Here is a 21061-nt window from a genome sequence, read left to right as displayed (position 1 = left end):
TAGCTGACAAGGTAGGCAAAGGGGTGGCTTTGCGAGCAGAGGACGCAACCAGATCATGAGTGTCCTTCTGTATCAAAGAAGCAGCAATCTCCTTAATCAAGTCCTCTGGAAAGAGGCACTTAGAAAGAGGAGCGAACAGAAGTTCTGATCTTTGGCAAGGTGTAACTCCAGCTGAGAGGAAAGAGCAAAGGTTCTCACGCTTCTTGAGGACTCCGGATACGAACGATGCCGCAAGCTCATTAGACCCGTCACGTACGGCCTTGTCCATGCAGGACATGATGAGCAAGGAAGTCTCCTTCTCTGTCGGAGAGATCTTCCTGCTTAGAGCTCCCAGACACCAGTCTAAAAAGTTGAAGACCTCGAAGGCTCTAAATATCCCTTTCAAAAGGTGGTCTAGGTCCGAAGATGACCAACATATTTTTGAGCGTCTCATGGCTAGCCTACGGGGAGAGTCTACAAGACTTGAGAAGTCGCCCTGGGCAGAGGCAGGAACTCCCAAGCCGAGAACTTCTCCCGTGGCATACCAGACGCTCGATCTAGAGGAGAGTCTAGCAGGGGGAAACGTAAAGGCTGTCTTCCCTAGCCTCTTTTTGGACTGCATCCATTCTCCCATCACTCGTAAAGCTCTCTTGGACGAGCGTGCGAGGACGAGTCTTGTAAAGGCAGGCGAAGATGATGGCATACCTAAAACAAACTCTGACGGAGGAGAGCGCGGAGCCACAGAAACAAACTGGTCCGGAAACATCTCTTTGAACAGAGCTAAAACCTTTCTAAAGTCCAAAGAGGGTTGCGTGGACTTAGGCTCGTCAAGATCCGAATGTGGTTCATCAACGTGAGCAGCACCATCATCATCCGAAAGTCCATAATCCGAGTATTGAGGAGGAAGCGGCAATGGAGTAGGTAACGGCTGGTTAGCTGAGTCCAGTCGCACGGGTGCATGCGTGACTGAGCCGGACGCAACGTCATGGAACTGTTGCCCAGTCTGTGAGCTGGCAACAACCATAGCAGTGCGAGGACGCACAGCGTCTACTCCAGACTGTCTAGCCTGATGTGGGTGTGCAGTGGCAACCACACTGGGTTGCGGAGGTTGACGCACCGCGTCAAAACAAAACAACTCTGACGGTTGTTGTACCTCGCGAACGTCAACGGAAGGTTCCGTGCGTCGCTGAACGTCAACATGCGGCTGGCAGGGTACACTGGAACGCATGGGTGGCGGAACACTCTCAACTGGAGTACGCAAGAAGGTCGCCTCAGCGTCCACAGGACGCACAACCAAGTGTGTGGTTGGTTGTAGGCAAGAGGCTGTACTAGCTGGTGCAGCAGCAACCTTCTCTGCACGCAAGTCCTGCATCAGAGACGTTAATTGGGACTGCATGCTCTGCAGCAAAGACCACTTAGGGTCTGCAGGAGCAGGTGCGGCGACAGACGGTGTAACTGTCTGAGGCGGTACCGCTTTGCCTCTCTTAGGAGGTGAGCAGTCATCGGAAGACTGCAGCGAGTCCGAACTGACCCAGTGGCTACAGCTGGGCCATTGGACTTGCGCGGAAGGGACCGACTTGCGCTTTAACGGTCGTGAGACCTTGGTCCATGGTTTCTTGCGAGAAACCTCTTCCGCAGACGAGGTATAAATGGGCTCTCTCGTCTTTGTGTGGTAGGGGCGATCTTGGGTAGATACGCCCGAAACCACAGAGGGAACGTCTGTTCGCTGATTAAAGCCTCTCGAACCCATTGGTCGTACGACATTGCTTCTCCCCTGGACTTGGGAGCTTGCAAGAGGTCCCGGACTAGGAGGACGACAGGCACGAACAGACGAACCCTCAAGCGCAACACTATCCACAACACTATCACTCACTTTATCACTTCCCACTGCACTTTTACACTTCAGCTCCTTGACGTCCGCCATGAGCTGGTTACGGTCACTAGCCAGGGACTCAACTCTCTCACCCAGAGCTTGGATGGCACGCATCATATCCGCCATCGAAGGTTCCTGAGTGCCAGAAGGGGGATTAGGAGCAACCACTACAGGGGAAGGAATAGGTTGTGGGGCATGAGGAGAGGAAAATTCAACAGAACGAGAGGAACTTCTCCTGACTCTATCTCTCTCTAGCCTACGTGTATATTTTTGGAATTCGATAAAATCGAATTCCGAAAGCCCAACGCATTCCTCACATCGATCTTCCAATTGACAGGTTTTATCCCGACAATTGGAACAAACAGTGTGAGGATCAATAGAGGCCTTCGGAAGACGCCTTGAACAGTCCCTAGCATTACACTTCCTGAATTTTGGGACTTGAGAAGGGTCAGCCATTTTGAATTGGTCAAAGGGGAATTCAAAAACTATCCAAAGTCATCAACAAATAATCCGTAATCAAAAAAAGAATGCAAGGATTTATTGAAGAGAAAGCCTGCACAGCGAAAGCTCAAAACTAGAATAGTGTACTTCACCAAATAGTTGTGAAAACAAATCCAGTTAGCAACAGCGAATTAGTAGGTCTTGCCGGTAGCACGACAGAGAGAAAATTGAGTTCTTTGTTTACAATGAGTACTGGGTATCTGGACGACAGATGGCGCTGTTGAAGTACACCCCCTACCTGTATAGCGATCGCTGGCGGATTTTTTCCGTAGAGTTTTCTGTCGAGCAGCAGAGCTGCAGCTATTATAATCACCGGCGCTGTTGAAGTACACCCCCTACCTGTATAGCGATCGCTGGCGGATTTTTTCCGTAGAGTTTTCTGTCGAGCAGCAGAGCTGCAGCTATTATAATCACCGGCTAAGTTAAATATTGAAAATTTAAATTTTATTCATATCTATTTTCCCTTACCATACAAACCCGAATCATTTATCAGGAGAATGTTTATAGCGTAACTAGAAGGCGACTTAAAATTCTTAAATAGGAGACCCTAGGGGATACGTCAAAGCCCTTTGGTCCTGCACAGGAGCTAAGATGACACCTCTTGTCAACCCCAACGACATAAGCATGAAAATACAGCCGGCAATAAGCCAAGTCACTAGCAGGAACGGGTTGACGTCAAGGATGGCGAGGTTGTAGACTCTACTAGACATGGTCCAGCTTGAATGGTCCCTGAACTCCCTTCCAACTGATTACCAGGCAGAGATGTTTCTGGAACAGAAAGGAAAGTCACCTCGGTCCAGGCTAATCGTAGCGAGGAGATGAAGGAGGATTGAAGTCGTGGCTGGCTGATTTCTATATCCAGTCTAAGCATTCCTGACCGTAGGTAATGGAGATCTTAAAAGCTTTCCAATGAATAGTGACAAGAAAAACACACCCTTTACTTAAGCTTGGAGGGGATACCACAGGCTCTAGCGGGTCCTCTAAAGCTGACATTCTCCTATCGACAGATTGCGAAAGACTGACGACCAATCTCCACATACAACCATAAAAACTAAACAAGTTCCAAGAGATAGAAAATGGTACTAGGAATTAGGGGAGCGTAGTGGTAGATCCTTGTAGCAGTCCTCATAAAAGGTCTGAACACGTTTCAAGTAATGGTATGCGAATACAGATTTACTTCTCCAAAAAGTTGTATCCATTATGCTTTGCAGAGAACGATTTTGTTTAAAAGCTACCGAAGTAGCTACCGCTCTTACTTCGTATGTTTTCACCTTAAGCAGTCTAAGCTCTGCCTCACCACACTGGGCATGAGCTTCTCTAATCAAGAGCCTTATGAAAAAGGATAAGGGGTTCTTCGACATAGGCTGCGATGGCTTCTTAACTGCGCACCAGAGAGCCTCCGAGCTGCCTCTTAAATCTTTGTTCTGGGATGGAGTCAGCTGTGACTTTTTTGAACTTATTAGAAGTCCCAACTCTTTTGCCAAATCCAAAGTCATCTGAAGAGCCTTCAAGCAGCGATCGGCTGAGGGAGCTCTTATGAGCCAATCGTCCAAGTACAGGGAGGCCCTGATGCCTCTTGAGTGCAGCATGCTCACCACACTCAGCATGATCTTCGTGAATATCAGAGGGCTGTGCAGAGACCGAAACATAAGGCTCGGAACTGGAAGACCTCCTTCCCGTACACGAACCTCAGATAACGTCTGCAACTTGGATGTATTGAGACATGAAAATAAGCGTCCTGGAGGTCCAACGATACCATCCAGTCGCCTTTCCTTACTGCTGCCAGCATGGTTTTCTGAGTTTCCATGGTGAACTTCGAATTCTGGACCTAGTTGTTGAGGGCACTTACATCTAGAACCAGTCTCCATTCCCCTGAACTCTTGGGAACCAGGAACAAACGGTTGTAAAACCCTGGCGATTTTAAGTCCCACACCCTCTCTATCGCTCTTTTTTCCAGCAAGAGAGACATCTGAAGCTGCATGGCCTGCCTCTTCGGTCCTTCCCTGTATTTGGGCGAGAGATCCACAGGATCTGTGGCTAAAGGAGGCTTTGATAAGAATGGGATTTTGTATCCTTCCTTTAGAACACGAACGGACCAAGGGTCCGCTCCCCTTACCTCCCACGCTTGCCAGAAGTAACTTAGCCTGGCTCCCACTGTTGCTTGAAGGTGAGGACAGTCAGACCCTGCCTCGACTGTACTTAGCTCCTCTTTTCTTAGACTTCCTCGCATCGGGCTTGAAGTTACCTCTCCCGGTAGGCTTACCACGAAAGGGCTGAGCAGTCTGGGAATATGACGTCCCTTCTTTCGTTCTACGAGAAGAGAAAGATGTAGGCAACACCTTCCTAGCTGGTTTGGCAACCAAATCATGAGTAGCCTTCTGAGTCAATGCTGCAGCCACCTCCCTCACTAAATCCTGCGGGAATAGAGCAGAAGACATGGGAGCAAAAAGTAACTCCGATCTCTGACATGGAGTGACTCCCACCGAGAGGAAGGAACACAAAGTTGCCCGCTTCTTCACGACTCCTGCAGTGAACAGGGCAGCCAACTCCTTAGAACCATCTCTAACTGCCTTGTCCATACAAGACATAAGCTGGATAAGGTTACTCGTGTCAGTGCCCTTCATTTCCGTTACTTTTCTACCCAAGGCTCCCAGAGACCAGTCAAGAAAATCAAACACCTCAAAAGCCCTGAACAAACCTTTCAAGAGATGGTCAAACTCCGACAATGACCACCACACTTTAGTCTTCCTCATGGCTAGATGCCGAGAAGAGTCCACTAGGCTCGAGAAGTCCCCCTGAGCAGACGCAGGAACCCCCAAACCTAAGACTTCGCGTTTCACACCAAACGCTCGATTTGGAAGCTAGTTTGGCCGGTGGAAAAGCAAAACATGCCTTGCCAAGAGCTTTCTTTGAGTCCATCCGCACTCCCATTAATTTCAATGCTCTCTTAGAGGAGCGGGAGCGAACCATTTTGGTGAAAAGGGATGTCCTAGCTGCTTTAACGAGAGTAAATTCCGAAGGAGGAGATCGCAGGGCAACGGGTAAAATGGTCTGGAAATAACTCCATGAAGACCAGCATTAGTTCCTTGAGATCCACCAAATGTTGAGGTGGCTTATCCTCTTCTCCCTCTGAAATGTCATCCAATTGTTCCTCCTGAGAGAAAACCTCATCCGGATCTTCCTCCGACAATTCAGCCACTGAAGTTGTCCCTTGATCAGAAAGGCAATGTTCCTGTGCAGGCGCATCAGTGCTGACATGGGCGCGCTTGCGCTGTTCAAAATTCCCATCCGACTGACAATCATTAGCCTTGAGTTTGCTGTCACGATCGGTTTGTGAAACAGCATCAACCTGATGCGCTGCGAAAACAGTCGACTGCCGTGTAGTCATGGATTGGCTGCCTAGAACCGTCGCCGGTAGCTTGATGAATAGAGCCATGGGTAGAATCTGGCTGGCGCTGGCGCTGAGGCTCCGCCGCGTCATGCTGACGCGCCGCCACATCATGGGTTGACTGGCGTGTGTCGTCACGCTAACGCTTAGCGTCTGCCTGCGCGGCATCATGGGTTAACTGCTGTGTGTCGTCACGCTGATGCTTAGCGTCTGCTTGCCGCTGGCGCTGACGCTCCATCTCGCGCCCGCTCCCATCCTGCTGCTTAGCGGCCCGCTCCGTTCCCTGGCGAGCGTCGTCACATTTGGAAGACTGACGATAGGCTGTATGCGCAATCGATAGATGTTGTGAAGCAGAGCTCTGACGAGATGCATCCACCTCAACCCACTGTTGAACGCTGCGACTGGGAGACCACCGACTGTGCAATAACATGTCAGTACCAGAGACAACAGGTTTACAACGGAAGACTGACGCCCAGTCGCACTGTCAACAGCAGGCCGATAAGACTGCATAAGCAACGAGAGCTGCTGTTTCATGCCCAACAACATAGACCACTTGGGATCACCTTGAGGCGATATTTGCGCCGCCTCTCCCAATGCGAATTCGCCTTCCTCATCGTTACCGAACCGCTACCCGCGTTCAGAAGACGAGCACCAGTCCGATGGAAGTGGCGGAGCATGAACCGTAACACCCGAACCAGGAATTAGTTCCGCATCTGACTGAATCAAATCTTTATCTATATCGGAACCCATGTCAGAGCACTTCGCAGGCGAACACTTGTCAAGGGACCGAAAACGTTCCGGTGTATCCCAATGACTACAGCCTGGCTGTTGCGGAGAGGAAACGCGCCGCTGTTCCACCGACTGCGCTTTTCTCTTAAGCGGTCTAGAGGCTTGCCGCCACATCTCATCACGTGACCCTTCATTCGAAGAAGGAGATGAAGCACTAACCTCACCTTTCCTAAGGTGAGGTTGAGCGACCTGTGATTCCCCTTCGCCGTTCAACATAACTTCTCCCCTGGGTCCGGGAGCTTGACAGAGGTCTTAGGCTAGGCAAACGACAGGATCGCGCAGACGCACCCTCCACAACACTGAACACATTAGTCGAACTCTTTACACTTGATCGGTCGCCAGTGCGACAACTTTTAAGTAAATTAATATTCGACATAATTTGCTTTTTGTCCGCAGCAAATGATTCCACTCTCACAACGAGCGCTTGAATAGCGGACAACATAGCCTTCATCGTAGGCTCTTTCGGCTCTTGATCTACCACTACGGGGGAAGGAATAGGATCAATGACATCAGATACAGGTAAATCCACAGAAAGGGAAGAACTTAGTCTAATCCTGTCTCTCTCAAATTTCTGAGTATAACGCTCATAAGCTACCCACTCATTTTCGGTTAACGAAGAACATTCTTCACACCGATCCCCAAAAGTACAAGATTTACCCCTACATTTTACACAAATTGTATGTGGATCAACAGAACCCTTAGGAAGGCGAGTACGACAACCTTTAATACACTTCCTATACTGTATACAATGGAGGGGTCGGCCATATTGAAAAGTTACGAGAGAGATCCCCCCAAAAATAACAAGAGTCAAAGTTAACTAAATAAACCTAAAACAATAAAGATTTCAAGAAATTATGAAAGAGAAATCACTTATGCGAGAGCCCAAAACAAAAAGACAGTACATCACCAAATAAACCGTCTAAATCAAAGTAATCTGCGAGAGAATTTCCAATGTTCTAGCCCCTATGGCGGCAGAGAAGATCTGAAGTGGTTGGATTAGTTCGGCCTGTCTACAGCAAGGGCGGTAGTATACACCTGGCATATCTGCGATAGCCGGGAGATATTCAATATTTCTGCCGGGCGTCCAGGGACTTTAGCCATTCTTATATAACCAGCGGGTAAGTATTATGTTTAAAAATGACAAACTCTCATCACAGATAGGTGGTCCAATATCAAAGGGTACCTATTCTATCTCTATAAAAATCTATTTCAGACTTGCCAAGAGAGTTCTGTAATTCACTTAATGCTAGCTAACTAACAAAAATAAATAAAACAGAAGAATTTTTCCCTCGTGCCTGTAAGAACTAACAACACAGTGCAAATAACCATCTACGTGAGATTGGGTTTAATAAGACTAACTCACCCAACTGACATTTGTCACTAAATAGATAAGCAGTTCACTTTTTAATTTATGCTTTAGGATATATCCTAAAATGGTTTCAACACACTTAAGTGGATTTTCTCTCAAGTGATTTTGATTAAACAGGAATTATTTTATAAAAACACTCATAATTTCAGTAAGGGAGAAGACACTTTACCAGAATAAATTCTCTCTGTTTGCCTCAACTTTCCCCACTCATTATGCTTTGCTGTGATGTAGAAATAGTTAAAGAAGTGAAAGAAGGAATGGAGGATATAAGCAAAGATCCTGGAATGCAGGTACTCAGACAAGGAAGTTAAAAGGAATTACAGTACTGATAATGGAAAGGACGAACTTAATTGGTTCCAAGAATCCCACCCTACAAAACATAAACTCTACTTACCACTCTCCTTTCTGATTAAGAAATCCGTTTCCCGGTGTGGGGGCCGAAGATCACCTACTGTGGCTTGTGGGACGATTCTCGCATTCAAATCTGAAAAACATATCTTGTTAGAAGAAGTCTCAAGGCTTTCTATTAATTATGTAATTTTGGATACTCACTAGATGTACATCAGCTCCACTCATTTTTCCATAGCTAGAGTCTATTATTACTATCATTATTATTATTTGCTAAGCTACAACTCTAGTTGGAAAAGCAAGATGGTATAAGCCCAGGGGCCCCAACAGGGAAAATAGCTCAGTGAGGAAAGGAAACAAGGAAAAATGTTATTTTGATAATAAAATAAATTTTTGAATATACTTACCCGGTGATTATAATAGCTGCAACTCTGTTGCTCGACAGAAAAACTCTACGGAAAAATTCGCCAGCGATCGCTACACAGGTAGGGGGTGTACTCAACAGCGCCATCTGTCGTTCAGATACCCAGTACTCATTGTAAACAAAGAACTCAATTTTCTCCTCGGTCCACTGTGTCTCTATTGGGGAGGAAGGGAGGGTCCTTTAATTTATAATCACCGGGTAAGTATATTCAAAAATTTATTTTATTATCAAAATAACATTTTTCAATATTTAACTTAGCCGGTGATTATAATAGCTGATTCACACCCAGGGGGGTGGGTAGAGACCAGCAAAATATGTTTACATTATATGAGCTAAGAATTTTTATTTCATTTTAGAAGTTATCAAAATAACTAAACAAAATAAATAGGTACCTGGTAAGGAAGTCGACTTGAACAATTACTCTGCCTTTTTAAGTACGTCTTCCTTACGGAGCCTCGCGATCCTCTTAGGATGCTGAGCGACCCCTAGGAGCTGAAGTATCAAGGGTTGCAACCCATACAACAGGACCTCATCAAAACCTCTAATCTAGGCGCTTCTCAAGAAATGACTTTGACCCCCCGCCAAATCAACTAGGATGCGAAAGGCTTCTTAGCCTTCCGGACAACCCAAAAACAACAATAAAAACATTTCAAGAGAAAGATTAAAAAGGTTATGGAATTAGGGAATTGTAGTGGTTGAGCCCTCACCCACTACTGCACTCGCTGCTACGAATGGTCCCAGAGTGTAGCAGTTCTCGTAAAGAGACTGGACATCCTTAAGATAAAAAGACGCGAACACTGACTTGCTTTTCCAATAGGTTGCGTCGATTATACTTCGCAGAGATCTATTTTGTTTAAAGGCCACGGAAGTTGCGACAGCTCTAACTTCGTGTGTCCTTACCTTCAGCAAAGCTTGGTCTTCCTCATTCAGATGGGAATGAGCTTCTCGTATTAACAGTCTGATAAAATAGGATAAAGCATTCTTTGACATAGGCTAGAAAACCAAGTTGTAGAGAACATGTAGCCGTTTCAGATGAGAATCCGATGTTCTTGCTGAAGGCATGAATCTCACTGACTCTTTTAGCTGTGGCTAAGCATACCAGGAAAAGAGTCTTTAAGGTGAGATCTTTCAGGGAGGCTGATTGTAGCGGCTCGAACCTGTCTGACATAAGGAATCTTAGTACCATGTCTAAATTCCAACCAGGTGTAACCAAACGACGCTCCTTCGTGGTCTCAAAAGACTTAAGGAGGTCCTGTAGATCTTTATTGTTGGAAAGATCTAAGCCTCTGTGACGGAAGACTGATGCCAACATGCTTCTGTAACCCTTGATAGTGGGAGCTGAAAGAGATCGTTCTTTCCTCAGATATAAGAGGAAGTCAGCTATTTGAGTTACAGAGGTACTGGTCGAGGATACGGATACTGACTTGCACCAGTTTCGGAAGATTTCCCACTTCGATTGGTAGACTCTAAGGGTGGATGTTCTCCTTGCTCTAGCAATCGCTCTGGCTGCCTCCTTTGAAAAGCCTCTAGCTCTCGAGAGTCTTTCGATAGTCTGAAGGCAGTCAGACGAAGAGCGTGGAGGCCTTTTGACCAGGTGAGGAGGTCCCTTGCGATCTCGTACAACGTCAGAGAGTAGGTCCCTCCTTGCTTGGAGATGTACGCCAAAGCCGTGGTGTTGTCCGAGTTCACCTCCACCACTTTGCCTTGAAGGAGAGACCTGAAGCTTTTCCAGGCCAGACGTACTGCCAGTAGCTCCTTGCAGTTGAAATGCATTGTCCTTTGACTCGAGATCCATATTCCCGAGCATTCCCGACCGTCTAATGTCGCACCCCAGCCTACGTCCGATGCGTCCGAGAAGAGAACGTGGTTGGGAGTCTGAACAGCCAGGGGAAGACCCTCTCTTAGGTTGATATTGTCCTTTCACCAAGTCAGACAAGACTTTATCTTTTCGGAAACCGGGATCGAGACCGCTTCTAGCGTCTTGTCCTTTTTCCAGTGAAAAGCTAGATGGTATTGAAGAGGACGGAGGTGTAGTCTTCCTAGTGGCACAAATTGATCCACGGATGACAGCGTCCCTACCAGACTCATCCACAGCCTGACTGAGCAGCGTTCCTTCTTCAGCATCTTCTGGATGGATAGCAGGGCTGGGGGCTGATCGTCTTGTCGTTCAGCAACGTCCTCATCAGAGGGTTCCTCATCCGAAACTGATGAGGAAACAGCAACGGAGTGGGCAACGTCTGGCTCGCTGAATCCGGTCGCACTGGTGGATGCGTGACGGAGCCGGACGCAATATCATGGAACTGCTGCACAGTCTGTGAACTGTCAACAACCATGGGTGCGCGAGGAAGCACAGCGTCAACCCGAGACTGTCTAGACCGTCTGGGTTGTGCAGTCAACACCCTACCGGGTTGCTGAGGTTGACGCACTGCGTCAAAACAAGTCACCTCTGCTGGTTGTTGAACGTCCTGAACGTCAACAACCACCTCCGAGCGTCGCTTAACGTCAACGTGCGGCTGGCAACCCACACTGGGTCGCATCGGTGGAGGAACCACCTCAACTGGCAGACGCGAGTAGGTTACCTCAGCGTCAACAGGGTGCACAACCGACCGGTTGGAAGGTTGTTGGCCAGAAGGTTCTTCTCCGCATTTAAGTCCTCTATCAAGGACGCAAGCTTGGACTGCATGTCTTGCAGCAAAGCCCATTAGGGTCTACGGGAGCAGGTGTGGCAACAGACGGGGTTAGCGACTGAGGCGGAACCCTTTACCATCCCTGAAAGCCTTGTTATGCGTGACATAATAGTACAGCAAAACTTCAAAGGCTCGACAACAGCTGTGAAGTTGACCTGTAAACAACTTGGAGCGTCTCCTGGCTAGGCGCCAGGGAGAGTCTACCAGAATTGAGAAGTCTATCTGGGCAGAGGCATGAACTCCCAAGCCGAGAACTTCTCTCGTGTCATATCAGACTCTCGCTCTATAAACCAGTTTAAAAGAAGGGAAAGCCAAGGCTGTATCCCCCAAACTCCTCCTGGTGAAAAACCAGTCGCCTAGCCAACGTAACGCTCTCTAGGAGAGCGAGAGAGCACTAGCTTAAAAACAACGGCTTCGAAGTAGCTAGGCCTAGTGTAAGCTCTGACGTTTAGGCGAACGAGGAGCAGCAGTTACAAAAAGATCCGGACGAAGATCCTTAAAAAAATCATCATGATTTAATTAAAGTCCATAGGAGGCTAAGCAGCTTTAGGCTCCTCTCCATCTGACAGAGTCCTCAAGGGAATATCAGTACAGTAGGAGGGAGAACAGCAACTTCCTCATCTACAGGAACCTTGTCCGATAAAAGCTGAGTCTCTTACTGGTGCATTAGTAGCGGACCAGAACGCAACGTCATGTAACTGCTTGACAGTCTGTGAACTGTCAACAACTGAACTGTCAACCACAACAGGTGCGTGAGGACGCACAGCGTCCACTCGAGACTGCTTTGACTGCCTAGACTGAGCAGTCAAAACAACTCTAGAATGCGGAGGTTGACGCACAGCGTCAAAACAAGTCAACTCCGATTGTTAGTGAACGTCTTGAACGTCAACAGGAGCATCAGCCAGTGGCCTAACGTCCAAATGCGGCTGAAAAACCACACGAGACCGCATCGAGTGTGGTTCTAAACAACCTGACTGACGTGACTAAGCTACGCCAACGTCAACAGTAAGCACAAAGGAACGTTAGGTTGGCTGAAAGCCCGGATATCGATGAGATAAACGGCTAGACTCAACGGACTAATCGGCAGAATAGTCTTCCATAAGGGAGGCAAGCATATACTGCATGTTTTGCCATACAACCCCTTAAGGATCAACGGAAATGGTTGTGGTAATAGACGAGGGTAACGTCTGTGACCGCAACACTTTGCCTACAAAAAAAGACTCTCGGAGTCTGTGTTACGCTTTTGTTAGGCGGCGAGCAGTTATCCGATGACTGCATAGGGTCAGAGCTGTCCTAATGGCTGTAACCAGGACACTGGACCTGTCCTGAAAGGACTGACTTTCGCTTAAGGGCTTCGAAACCTTGTGACAGGTTTCTTATGCGAAAAGCCTACGGATGGCGAGGAGAAACAACGTCTCTCTCGTCTTATGGTAGGGGAGATCTTGGTCAGATACACCCGATACCATAGAGGGAAAACGTCTGTTCGTTGGTCAAGGCCTCTCGAACCCATAAGTCGTTTGACATTACTTCTCCCCTGGGCTTGGGAGCATGTAAGAGGTCCCGGACTAGGTGAACGACAGGCACGAACAGACGAACCCTCGGACGCAACACTGTAACACTTTGCGCCTCGGACGCAACACTGTAACACTTTGCGCCTCGGACGCAACACTGTAACACTTTGCGCATATCACTTTATCATTTCGATTTTCTGTTTTGCACTTATTTCTACCTGAAACACGCAATTCTACCCTTCATTAAAAGGTAGTAATTGCGAAATTAGTCGTATAATGCAAGCTCATAATACCAGCAAAAAACAGAAAACATAAAGTAAGATAAAAAGAAAAATCAGTGGCTGGGAAAGAGACTAAACACTAGTTCATATAACTACGTTTTCAATCTCTCACCGCACATAGCCTGGGGACGTGAATAAAAACCTAAAAACGTTTTATCCTTCCTCCCCGTACAGCGACTAGGGACGAGAGTAACACGAGAAAAACGTTACCCGCTTGAACGGAACGTTTTCTCTCCTCTCTCTCCCTCCGTCTCTATCTCTCTCTCTCTTTCTCTCTTGATTTCGCACCTAAGAGAAGAGCCCACTTATATATCGTCAAAAAAACATGTTATTTGACTAAAGGAAAAAACTGAAAGGTTTTTCAAATAAAAAGTTCCTTTAAATTAGAATTTAAAACATTTAAGCTAAGAAAGAATGAACAAAACGTCAGAATCGATTTACTCTTACTGCAAAGTGAAACCGTGATACACTCTCTCTCTATCGTAACGATAGAGCGCATGTTGAACGTCCTGAACGTCAACAACTGCGTAGCATAAAAAACTAAACGTTAGTTCATCTTTGAAAACAGTACGAAGACTATCAAAGAAATTCTTTCATAAAATATTACATTTAAAAAGTTTTAAATCCTTAGCTCTTTAAAAGCTAAAGACGATATAAAGGGCTCAACGTTGATTAACTTCGGTTTCCAAGTTAGGACCGCCTACTCTCAGGAAAGGTCTATATAAACAAAGCATTAAAATTTATTTTTATATGTTTATAAAAAATGGAAAGTTAATCGAAGAGGCCTAATAAAGGCGGAGAGATATAAAATATATAGGGGGAAATCTATAACGTGATAAGATAATTACTAAAAGCCTAAACACACTTCCGTCTAAGGGAAGGGTCGGCCATTTAAAAGTGAAAGAAAGTCCATACTCTCTTTGTCACCATAATCAAATCTATCCAAAACGAGTTCAAGTTTTAAGATGAAGATAAAACACCTGCATAGCGAAAGCTCAAAACTAGAATAGTGTACTTCACCAAATAGTTGTGAAAACAAATCCAGTTAGCAACAGCGAATTAGTAGGTCTTGCCAGTAGCCCGACAGAGAGAAAATTGAGTTCTTTGTTTACAATGAGTACTGGGTATCTGAACGACAGATGGCGCTGTTGAGTACACCCCCTACCTGTGTAGCGATCGCTGGCGAATTTTTCCGTAGAGTTTTTCTGTCGAGCAACAGAGTTGCAGCTATTATAATCACCGGCTAAGTTAAATATTGAAAAATAATATATTTTAAGAACAATGATATTTAGATAAATATTTCCTAATATAAACTATGAAAACTTTAACAAAAAAGAGGAAGAGAAACAAGATAGAATAGTGTGCCTGAGTGTACCCTCAAGCAAGAGAACTCTAACCCAAGACAGTGGAAGACCATGGTACAGAGGCTATAGCACTACACAAGACTAGAGAACAATGGTTTGATTTTGGAGTGTCCTTCTCCTAGAAGAGCTGCTTACCATAGCTAAAGAGTCTCTTTTGAATAGACCTTAAGTTGTGTTGTTTGATGGTAGTATGATCATTACCCTAAATTTTCAGAATACGCTCTCTCAACGTAAATTTCTAATTTCCTATGTTATTTATCCTATAAAAAACTAATTTCAAAATACGATATGGGATAAGTGTAGTGATAATAAGTAAGAGAAGAAATAATTCACGCAAAGTAGACAGTAATGATGAAGGCAAGAACAGACACTTTAGATCTAAATTGGAGAGGCAGATACAAAAATAAAGATACAAAATGTATGTGTGGCCATGAAGAAAAAACATTGGAACACTTTATATTACACTGCGAGATGTACAAGGAAACAAGAAATAACTCCACACTATTACATCGTAACCATATATTGAAAATGAACGTGAAATAATAGCGGACATTCTTTGTTTCAAGAATTGTGATAAAAAAGAAATAGAAAGCAGAAAAAATCTTATCCAAGAACTGTGGAAAATAAGAAAAAATAATAAAACAAGACATCAAGTGACAAACGACAATACCATATAAAGAAAAGAATAGAGGAGCCGTTGCAAAGGCTTATTCTCAAAGTACAAGTACAAATTTGCTCATTTCCCTTTTTACCCTTATCTATATACTAGGCACTACAATTTAAGCTTGCTCTCTCAATATTTCAGTTCTACATTGTGCATCAGTATATTTTACAATAAACGTCCTGAATATTTAGCTTTTCCTAATGCAACTAAAGAACAGACACCACAAAAAGGCAAATCACCATCTGCAACTTCTTATTCCGAATAAGGGATAATAAATGTAATGGGCCACCAGTAGCCCAATCGCACAGGTGGCTTATTGAAGGATAAAGCAAAGGGGACGAATCGTCACACCCCCACCCCCATTTCAATAAGGACCCAGCGACCAAGGTTAGAGTAGACATTATTAACGGGTTATTGTGACTCTTCAGATTACTTCTTTGAATATGATCACTGCCTCGGTAGCATTGCTTAATAGATCTGATGATTTTTTTTTCAGCATTACTGCATTCTGCCAATAAGAAGGCAAAATTCATCCTTCATCATCATGGGTAAGGTAGATCCATTGCGGGTCAAAATTGGGCATAATGCAATTTACAAAATGAGTACACAAAGAAGGTAAAGTACAGTTTACAGCGTCACATTTTGAGAAGTATTATATCTCATCTTCAGGCTGGAGTGTTTGAAATGGTGCTGGTAACCCTGCTTCCAAAGTACCCATTCCTATAAACCTGCTTACCATAAGACAAGTCGTAACCCTGTGTTTGCTTCCCAACAACCCATCCCTATAACCCCTCTTACCCTAAGACAAGTCATAACCCTACGTTTCCTTCCCATGTACCCATCCCTATAACCCCACTTGGAGTCTTTGTCTATCAGCGGTCAGTTCCTCCAGCGAGCATAAAATATGGACATCAACTAACCTAAACTTCACCCCATAACCTAACTTACAAGAAGTGTCCTTACCTACTTAACTAAAGGGGGTGGTAAGGGACCCCTGCGACCCCCTTAACCTGCCGTATTCTTAGTGCGCCGTCATCATACATACAGATGGCCGCTATCATACATACACCCCCCCCCCTGCTTATCCTAAGGCAAGTTATACCCAAGTGTTTGGAGCGCAAATATTTGGTTACAACTTTATAATATTCTCGTGTGGACACATGACACTCTCTGACATGTACAAGGTTATGTATATGAGCTGTCTTACTCTGTAAAGTAGTATACAATACAGTAGAAGTGTGGCTCCGAGTTGTCTAACCGTGTATATTACTATAAAATACTATACAGTATAAGTGAGGCAATGAGTTGTCTTCTAGGTACTAGTTTTAGGATAAGATCAGGATACGTTGGTCTAAGCCTGGTTGATGGGGGAGTGGCCAACCCCTCCCCAGTAGTTAAGTCAGGATACGGCTCCTAGACTGCGTTAAATGGTGTCAAGTTTGTTTCCCTTTTAAAATGTAGTTTTTTCAATAAAATATTGTCATTTTAAAACATTTGAAATGTGTATAATATGTTTCCCCTAATTATTTGCATCAGTAAAGTTTAAAGTATTAACAAATATACCAAGAAAACTCCTTATTTTCTTCATTTGGGTTATTGTACTACAGTAAAGATTTACCTTCTGACTTCGTTTAATCGTCTCATATTCGTTTTATCATCTCATATTCGTTTTAACGATTCTTCTGTTTCCTAACGATTGTTAGATTTATTATAACGATTATTTTCATTATTGTAACGATTCTTGTCTTCGTTTCTATCGGAAATTGAGTTTACAATGTAGCTTACTCATGACCCTTGGTCGAACGTAAAGAATACGAGACCACGGAAATCATTCGTCTAAAACAAATATAAAATGGTAATAGTTATGTTTTTGTGAAGGAAAAACCACAAATAGGTCATTTATTTGATAAATACTTGCTATTTTACCTTGCTAATATGTGGCAATTCGTAGTTTCTTGGGACGGACTGGGTCAGGAAATCCGTCAAGAATCGGTACAACAAAGACACAAAAAATGGTTAAAAAACGAAGACAAAAATGGATAATACGAAGACAAAACTAGTTAGTAACTAGACAAGAATAGTTAGAATAACATAATATGAACATACATGTAATTAATGTAATATAATTTGCTTTTTATAAGGATAAACTGTAACTTTACCGAACGCAATACTGTACCGCTAGCTGTTACACATCAAGCAAGCTTGATTATCTTATAATTAAAAGGATTATATTAACTTACTGTGTTCCTAATAGTTAAAAGTTACTTTTAAGTAATGATAATTACATTATAAATTACGTAATGTAATACAATTATACAATATCATGCAATTATTTACCTTGGCCGCTGGGTTTCTGGTTTGTTTGCATGTGGGTAATGACGTCATAAATTAGAGATGGCTTCTTGGTGACGTCATACCAAAACAAATAAACTATACATCTTTGAAATGTTTTATCTTATTTTATTACTTTAAATAATATAAATATATGAAATATAAATCATATACATAAATTAATATTATACTTAAATACGTTTTAGTAGAATTTATTCTGGATATTAGTTGAATTTGAAGATTTAATTAAGATACTTTACCGGGATTAAAGCTATACCCATGACGTCTTAGAAACTTCTTTCTAGTTCCTTATTTTTTATTCCCTTAATAGATAGGTGCAAAGCTTCTTTAAGCTTCTTATTGTTATTAAGCTTATATTACCTGTAAATAAATAAATTAATAACGTAATGAGATTCTCAATCTTTACTTTTATTCCATTCTACCTTAAAATTAGATAGGAAAAAACCTTGCTTTAGTTTTGACAACCTATTGTGGTAATCAGTTTGGACTGTACTAAAGAACTTTTTTTTTTATGAAGATCAAAATTTGTTTACATTCATCCTGAGATCCAAAACTATGAAGAAAAGTAAAAGGGTTCTAGTTTTTAAATTCTTTATAGTTTTTAAAAATATTTATGTATGCTTTCTGAGAGTTTCCATACTTGTTTTAAGGTATATATAAATTATTAGTTCCATTTTGATTTATTTTTATGTCTCACCAGGGGAAAATACAGTACGACATATGAAATATTAATACATATGTTGGCATTATTTGGGCCAACCAAACGAAGGCCATTTTGTGTATTGTAATGCAGTTTCCAGTATATTATCATAATTTTATTCATCATTATATGATAAAAATAATTATCATGACACTATGAATATTATATATAATTACAAAAATTACTCTAATATAGTATTTTGATAAATTTATGCTACATTATATTATTCACATTAAAGGACATTACATTTTTTTTCATTTCTGACTGGCATAATTTCATGGCGTAGCTTATTGTTCAATCTCCATACATAGGTAGAACAATATAAAATCAACCAAATCATCATTATTTTGATTGAATGTACATTTTATATAAAGTATAAATGACCAATCAAACATTGAAATACGATGAACAATCCATATATAAGGACTTAGTTATTTCAGTACAATGGGAAACACTTATGTTGATACGTATATCCATAATCATATAAAAACTCTTATTCGCAGAGTATACATTAATGTATTTGCTTTCATTCATACATTATTATACGTCTTAAGATATTTAAAACAGGTTCCATAAGTCAGCAGATTGCTATTTTCATTCTTGTCCAAAAACAAAACGAATTTTATTTATTACTGATTTTATATTATTATTATTATTATTATTATTATTATTATTATTATTATTATCTGCTGTAGAATCTATGAACCTTCTTTTCTCTCTTCTAAATCATCTCTACTTCACTATCAAAGCTCATATTGAGTTCTTAATTAGGTCAAATATTGGCCGTTTTCCTTTAATGATTCAAAGTCAAGTTCTGCTATTATTCTTTTCTTTATCAGTTTTTATGTTTCGTATCTCAACCATTTTTGTTCGTTTTACTCCACTTCACTGTCTGATCGTAATGTTGGTAGATGCCTGGAAGATTTCAACTTATTTTACAATGAATATTCTAATCTATTTCTATCTCATCATCAGGTAATATTTCTAAGGCCACAAATCTGTTTCAGCACTATAAAAATCCTTTTCACTTGTGTTATCTTACCGGCGTCAATGACCTTAGATGTCAGGATGCCTGAAAACTTTAAATCATTCATTCATTCATTGTGTTATCTTGGTATTTCAATGCCATATCTGGGATTCTGTGAGGCAGATTTGCACTACTTTTCCCGGTCTTCTACTTGGTGTCTCTAAGTATAGAGACCAAAGTTTGTCGTTTCTTCCTATATCAGGTCTCTGTCTTCCTACGTCATCCAAGTAGTGACTTTTTACATTATATTATTGCTAAAATGGTCAAATTTGTTGTGATATTTTCCAAAGAAAGGTATCAAAGTATGCTTTAGTATATCTGTGTTCAAGCAGTGTGTTCCCAATTATATGTTTTGAAAAAATAATACTTCCTGAAATGGAGTGCCATGCTCTCTCCCATTATGTGGGAACCACTTTCCTCCAAGGCTTTTATTTTCGAATCCAGTCTAAGTCTCTCAGTGAATACACATATCCAAGTCATACTTTACAAAAACTGACGTAAGCTGCTCTAATTTGCTTTCCTAGTTCAATTTTGGACAGTTTCCATTACGTCAAACTTTACTCTGGATTTTCAAACTCAAGATCTTTATTTACTTATTATCGTGAGATACTTTGCACTCTAATCCCACTTGAAAGGGCTGCACAGAACTAATGGACATTTGTACCATCTGAGAGTTCACTTAAGGCTACTCATCTTTCTCCTAACTCTCTCTCCCTTACTGAAAATCTCTTTGTTATATGCCTTTAAGAGCAAAGAACTTAGGTAGTTTGTATAAAAATATACATAACTAAATTATATATATATTTATATATAAATATTTAACTTTCACAAAATATACATGTATAAGTTTTGTTACGCTACTGGTAACAATACTACTGAATCCAAGACTGATAATAAGATTTAGTATAAAATAGTGGCGACAAAAACTAGAGGAAAACTTAATCTTATATTTGAACAAGACTATAAGTAGAAATAATCTATATAAAACTAAGTTTATCTTTCAAGAACCCCCAAATAACCACATAAAACACTAACTGAAAAGCATAAATTTATAGAATAAAGTAAATGACTTAACCAATTCCTGGGGGAGCAAATTACGAAATACTAGAGATAATTAAATAAAACCTTTACACTTACACAGACTCATTGAATCTACTTAAATTCAAACTGTCTAAGATTAAACTATAGCAGCTAAGACTAAACAAAAACAAACATCAGTTCAATAGAATTACATAAATTTCATTAAAGTATATATGGGGAAACAATGCCAATATTAAGAATACTTTATAACAACTTTCCTTTAAGAGGAGAGAACATTGTAGATCCAAGTAACTGATAAGAATTTTCAGTATACAGAATCCAAAGCCATCATCTGTTAAGCATGTCAGCTATGGGGTTGAATCTTACCTTTGATATGCAATACCCCAATTTCATACTGCTGTAGGACCAAGGCCTATAGAGTTAAATGAAGTTTTTTAATTTTACTTGCAAAAGACTATGGATTAATATAAGAAAAAAAACTAGGTGGATTATCTAGCATTAATTTTATTTACAAGAAAAAAATGTGGTTTATATACGAATCAATTTTTTCAAGAGCATGAAGTAGAGCCCAAGCCTCCTTCTCCACTACTCTGGGAACTCTGGAGGCCGCTTCAGTTTACTTGGAGGTTAAAAGAAATCTGGTGTAGTAAATCATAGTCACTGGTCTGCATCAAAACTGCTCCTTCAGCCACATCACCAGCTTCTACTTTGAGATGAACAGCTTGTCTGATTCAGATAGCCTTCAACACAGAAGACTTTAGAT

At 42.1% G+C, this 21061-nt stretch overlaps 2 protein-coding genes across 4 annotated transcripts in view; one reads left to right on the top strand and one right to left on the bottom strand.

Annotated features, from left to right (window-relative positions):
- The window catches only part of LOC137646145 (mitoferrin-1-like), a 98271-nt gene extending 89865 nt beyond the window's left edge, over window positions 1–8406 (bottom strand). For all 3 annotated transcript variants that reach the window (XM_068379354.1, XM_068379352.1, XM_068379353.1), the window contains exon 1: window positions 8294–8406. The gene's annotated coding sequence lies outside the window, so the exon portion shown is untranslated. The remainder of the gene's footprint in view (window positions 1–8293) is intronic.
- Window positions 1–21061, top strand: part of LOC137645587 (Parkinson disease protein 7 homolog) — a 420232-nt gene that overhangs the window by 124910 nt on the left and 274261 nt on the right. The window lies entirely within an intron of this gene.

This window comes from Palaemon carinicauda, chromosome 8, assembly GCF_036898095.1.
Source record: "Palaemon carinicauda isolate YSFRI2023 chromosome 8, ASM3689809v2, whole genome shotgun sequence".
In the NCBI taxonomy this organism is placed as follows: Eukaryota; Metazoa; Arthropoda; class Malacostraca; order Decapoda; family Palaemonidae; genus Palaemon; species Palaemon carinicauda.
This window is presented reverse-complemented; position numbering and strand designations above follow the sequence as displayed.